The 6150-nt window shown below is 44.7% G+C and overlaps 1 long non-coding RNA gene across 1 annotated transcript; it reads right to left on the bottom strand.

Moving 5' to 3' along the window:
- Window positions 1–2629: 2629 nt before the first annotated feature.
- On the bottom strand, window positions 2630–4653 carry LOC123168883 (uncharacterized). Its single transcript, XR_006484538.1, has 3 exons — window positions 4505–4653; window positions 2953–4235; window positions 2630–2845 (listed from the first exon to the last, which is right to left on the bottom strand). It is a non-coding gene; the product is annotated as an uncharacterized lncRNA (long non-coding RNA).
- Window positions 4654–6150: the final 1497 nt, after the last annotated feature.

Raw genomic sequence — 6150 nt, 5'->3', positions numbered from 1 at the left:
ACACAAACAAGCCAGATAAGCTTTGTTAATGAACGTGAAGCAAAAAAAGATGAGCTTTTCGATCGAATCATTAGTTGCTGATCAAGATCATCTCTATGTTTGCACACTATAGAAGGCATTTTATATTATTTGATTTACTTGGACTTTGGGCCAAGGTATTAACTAGTACAACTAGTTAAGAATGCTGTTCTGCATGCAGAGATGCAGGCAGTACTTACAAACTACTAATGTCAAAGTGCTGTGGAACAATCTGGAATCAAGACAAAAAAAAAATGGCCATACAAGCACATATGAAACAAATTGATTATATTACCTCTGCTGCTGCATTAGTTTAATCCCTATCTAGCTGCCTGCTGTGATCTGTACGAAGGTGTAGTCAAGTCAACAGGACAGTACCTTGCACTTGAACTAAACTGACGCGTACACCACCACATCATGCATGTCATTGGATTCACAGCTAGCTAATGGCTATGGCGAGCTCTTAACTAGCTCCATCAGCTAGCATTTCATTTTTCATACATATTTCTGGCCTTTGGTTGGAAGCTAACTTTGCCATAGTTTACCACATGATTTTAACCAAACTTGCTTAAACTAAGGTGCATAAAATCTTAGCAACATTTTGGCCTGTCTAGGAGAATCTCGCCGTACTTTTCGTTTTGTATGGCATACGGGATTTGTTTGTCACAAAGATAATCCTGCCTGAGGTGTGACAAGCATTCACATAACTTGGTCAAACTTGCTTAACTTAGGTAAAGCGATGTGTGGCAAACTGTGGACAAGAACCCAAACGTCCTGAGCCTTAGTGTCTTCGGTAATGTAACTTAAATTGATGATACCCAGCGCATTGCTGTGAGAATTGGTTGCCGTGTATTATTTTGATAGATATTTTATTGAGTGGAATTTGAATATGAAAATGAAGACTAAAAAATACTTAGAATTTATTGTATTTCATGCTATATAGCCGTAAAATATTTATAGAATATAAGTACTATTTCTCATGCATGCTTAGAAAAATAAAAGTAGTGGGTTGATGAAGTGGGATGTGTGGATGTTGACAGTATAGATGGCCACAATGGCCACCTCCTCTATGTTGTGTGGAATGTTTGGAGAGGAAGGAACTGCCGAATTTTCAACGGGTTTCCTTGGTGTTGAACTACATTAGGTTACACTCTAGAAACCTACATTAGGTTACAGTCAATGTATTATGTTCTTTTTTGTAAGTAATCCTCAAACGGATCATCAGGCATGCATAACCACCAATCAAGTCCTTAGTTGTGTAAATTATGCTCTAGATTGTTCTTGATTAAAAGATAATGCTCTCGCCAGTATCTCCAAAAATAACAAATGGGGTCAATTTCACTAATAGAAGATAGTGTTTTTACCTCTTTTAATGTTCTCAAGCATATGCCTCTTTTAAGGAATAGTTCTTTTGGAAGAAAAGCAGCTCGGTGGAACCCTATAGCTAGTTCCTCCTTTCCCCCCTTTTGTGTGTACTTTCTCAGTTTCATCTTGATAGAAAGCTAGATCTGAATGACTATGTATATTTATGGCCAGCAAATAAATTGGTTCCTTCAATTTTGGATCACCGGTATAAATGGCGACAATGTTGCTACATGTCCATACCTAGCTAGAGACACATGCATACAGAGAGGTATGCTCAAAAAGAAACAGGATCCATATATACTGGGTACAAAAAATTGGATCTATTTTTCTTTTTGTCGGTATATATTATACATAACAATCAGTGTACTACTGCCTGCATTTCATTGCAAGTTGGAATCTAGGAAACATTACCAAGTTGAGGCATCACATGGCACCCAGCATGTAGTATTATATGTCTCGCTAGATTGTGTATGTGTATGCCTATACATATATATACATGGGCTGCTGCCCCAGATTTGGTGGATATCTCTGCACATGCCTACATAAACTACATACATATATAGATGGGAAGCAGCTAGCAAGACAGTTTACTACTAGGACAGAGGATAATATATGATATGTGTTTCTCTGGGGGGAGGGCAAAGCTTTGAGAAGATATCATCAAGTTGGCTGCCGCTATCCCAATTAAGTTTGTCTTCTCCCCCTAGCTAGCTCCTGACATGGATGTATCCTTGCCAACCAACTCACCCTACACATGCCACTTGCTGCCCTCTGCTTGTTTGGCCCAAACACAAGGTAAAAGCAGCACTAGATGATGCATATGTATGCACATCAACTTTCCATAGGTCAACATGCTGCTTTGCAAGCTAACTTATTTAATTACACCATATGGGCTGGAACCTTCAACTATTTATCCTGACATGGTTGTATCACATTTCTGCCATCAACACAGAAGAGCCGGACTGATCACCTGATCATTAATTAGACTATGCATTAGAAGTATAATACGTTGAAGCGTATGTATGAGCATTTCTGGGCAGCAAATAATCAATTCTGGCCCAAGTATCTTCTTGCGCTACGTTAACTAAGGTGGTGTTTGGTTCTCTAGTCCTAGGACTTTTTCTAGTCCCTAGGACTTTTTGAAAAAGACTTTCAAGGAGGTGCTTTTAAGGACTTTTAGCAAAAAGTCCCAAAAAAATCTCACCCTGTTTGGTTTACTAGGGACTTTTTCTAGTCCCAACACAAAAAAGTCCCTGGAACCAAACACCCCTTAAAAAATATATGTTGACATGCGGTGTGTTTTTCTTCCCACGATCAATGTTTTGCATAGAGCCAAGGAGTAGAAGTTACTACTGATGTGTGATGAGTAAGAAGAGAAGAGGAATGTTACTAAAGCTGCGCCCACAAAGGAAACCTCCAAAGTTTGTCATCACAAAGCATATGCGTTGCATGCATGCGCGCCCTGCATGACAGTAGCTTGTAATTAGGACACACTGCATGCATCATCAGAAAACAACCACAGAGATAATTAAAAAAATCACATGCATGCATGCATCGGACACATGGAACCTGTCTTTGCGTCTGGCCTCTTCTCCACTCCACGCGCATATCACGCATGCATGCAGTAATTCCAGAGAGCAATTCAGAAAGATCTATATACATTTATCGTAGGGCAAGACCTGCAAGATGGTCAATTTATGTGGACAATTAACCCAAGTCACGCGGCGGCGATGAATGAACTGATGTGCATGATATGATACGAATAAATAAAAAGAGGTGAGGAGATAAGGGACATCATGGAGGGAGAGAGAGACGGAGACTTGACAGGAATTTAGCATGTTCTCTCTCTACGCACACATACATATATCCACCGTCCATACCATACCTAGGTAGCCGGCCTCCTATAGCTAGGTAGCTAGCTAGCCAAAAAAGGCAAAGAGAGAAAAGAGGTGTGAAATTGCATAGCAAGCCACGTACTATACATGAGCGCGGGAGTACAAAGTTGTACACAAGTCGAGGTTGTATTTTTGAAGCTTTTATACTTTCACATAGCTAGCTAGCAGTACAAGTATGTATTCTTCAGTCGTAGTAATAGTTAAGCAAGTTGGTGATTTTTTGTTGGTGCGCGCTGCGGGTTTGCTAGACCGGTTGGTGCTCTCAGCGTGCTCCGGGCGGCTTCGTGAGGACCGAATTAGATATTGTGTGTTGGTGCGGTCATGGCACATCATAAAGCTGTTTGTAGGTGTAGCAACATAGATTACCAGGAAGGTGGCTTTGGATTGATTCTTGTATTTATTTTGTCAGACTCTGTTGAATAATATAATAACGGTTTTGCTAAGTTTTAGTCAACTTGAGACTTGGTTATGTCTCGGTTGATGCTATATTCGTTCGATCTTGCGTGGAGATCCATGCAAAATTTTCCTTTTAGCTTTTTTCTTCTTCTTATATACTACTCCTATGTCACCCTGAGTGAGACTTAGTTAAAATCTCAGTAGACATATAGGCACATGTGCATCGCTTCATGCAGAGCCCGAGGGTTTATCTTTCTTTTTGAAAAGAAAAAAAGAAGTTGAGAAGTAAATGACGTAGTAACTCTCATGGGGATTGCCTGCTTGGTGCAAATATACTAACATTCCGTTTGCAACAGCCAGCGGGTCACAAAGTAAAGGTTAATTCTTGCTGCGGTCATTATGTGAAGAGAACATATATGCTCCCGAGCTTGGCCTGCCGATGGAGCAGCAGCATGCAGTGTACTTTCAGAAGGAGTGTTTCCTCGTTCAGCAAAGGGTACTCTGCTGCTTCCGGTTGCTAGTCCCAAGGCAGCTAGCCATAGCCTTCTCCCCCGCTTCATCCTGCAGCAGCATGCATGCAGTACTATGAGTGAGAAAGACAGAATTAATCATGGCAGAGAGAAAGAGAGAGCCGGCCTGCGGGTGCAATGCAAAGACGTGTAGAGAGAGAAAGAGATACTGGCCGGCCGGTACTGGATTAAAGAGGGCAGTAATAACTAAGCATCCCATTGCAGTTAGAGAAGGATGGGAGGAAAAGGCTGTGTCGTTCTGGGTTTGTGATGGCGATGTGTGGGGATCTGATGATCTACGACGCACGCAGGATTGCATACCATGATCTGATTCTGATGGAGGGGGCCGGCCGGGCACTGAATCGAATGCATGCACTCTTCAATTCTGCTGCTGCTGCTGCATCTGCATCAGAGTGCGCCAAAGCAACCAAAAGCTAGCAAAGCGAAAGAAGAAAGCCTGCGACTGCACTGCATCGATCCACTTTCTTTGCCTCTCGTGCATATGCATGCATGGCCTTTCGATTCGAAGGGTGCACCACGGGGAGCCGGTACGAGTGGTACCAGAAGCAGTGGTCAATGACCACGACAGAATTCCCCAACCACATGACATGAATTCTTTCAGTCGATCAAACTGACGATCAAAGGCCGAACACGCATGGTCTTGCATCTACTTCAGCGCACACGGCTAGGTGACTGATGGATCACATGACACGCCTGATGTCAACAGGCATCATCATCGTGCAGTGGACAAATTGCCAGATGATACAGTGAAATGACCGAAATGCTACCACTAGCAAGAACATGCAGGAAACCAAAGGTGGCAGGGGGGGCATTTAGAGCATCTCCAGCCGTTGGCCCCCGCAGGACGCATAAAAATCGCCCCCTGGGGCTGAGCCGACGATTCGTTCGGTGCTGGGACGGTTTTGCGCCCAGTCATCGCCCCCAGTCGCCGATTTTGGCCCACTTTTGAAGCCCTATTTCGGCGAAAAAGGCACATATGGGCAAGAATAGGCCCATATTCGACGTGGTTCGCCGTGGCTCGGCGTTCAATTATCAACATAAATATTTTTTTATCACATATTTCATCACAGAAAAATCAAATACTTCAACAAAATAGTTCAACAACAAATAGTTCAATACAAATTATATAGTTCAACAAATAAAAACTCATATTTCATCACACGTCGCGCCCGGTGTCGCCCTTGAGCCTCCATAGGTGCTCTATTAGATCTTGCTGCAGTTGATGATGCACCTGTGGGTCTCGGATCTCCTGACGCATACTGAGGTAGGCAGTCCAGGTTGTCGGTAGCTGGTGATCAACTTGGGCAAGAGGACCCTGCCTGTGGTATGGTTCAGCGTCAAACACTGGCTCTTCCTGCTCGCTCTCAATGATCATGTTGTGCAAGATGACACAGCAGGTCATGATCTCCCACATTTGATCTTTCGACCAGGTCTGAGCGAGGTACCGGAAAACAGCAAATTGAGATTGGAGCACACCAAATGTCGAACACCTTGCGTGCGGTGGGCGTGCACCCGCCGCTAAACTGCCCCTCCGCGACCGGAAACGCCCAGTTGGTGTCGGAGGGGCTGCCGCGGCGAACCTCTGCTATTTTTCCGGCGGGGAATGGCTATCTACCGGTGAAGGGCGGCGGGGCGGCGCCGGGATATACCTAGTGGCGGCCGAGAGCGCGGGGGGTGGGAGGCGAGTCGGGGAAGAAAATCTTGACTTTTCACCTGACGGTGTGGGCCAGCCGCGCTTTTCCCTTGCGCCGGAGCCCCCAAGCGCCCCCCGGCGCGCCGGGTTCGGCCTGCGGCCGCCGGACGGAAAAAAAAGGCCCAACCGGCGCTTTTCGTCGTCCTGGGGGCGCGACTGGGCTTTTTTTGACGCCGACATCGAAAAAGTCGCCTGGGGGGCCTGTTGGGGGCGCGGCTGGAGATGCTCTTAGCTTCCCAAGGCCAAAACGCAC

This window comes from Triticum aestivum, chromosome 7D, assembly GCF_018294505.1.
Source record: "Triticum aestivum cultivar Chinese Spring chromosome 7D, IWGSC CS RefSeq v2.1, whole genome shotgun sequence".
Classification (NCBI taxonomy): Eukaryota; Viridiplantae; Streptophyta; class Magnoliopsida; order Poales; family Poaceae; genus Triticum; species Triticum aestivum.
This window is presented reverse-complemented; position numbering and strand designations above follow the sequence as displayed.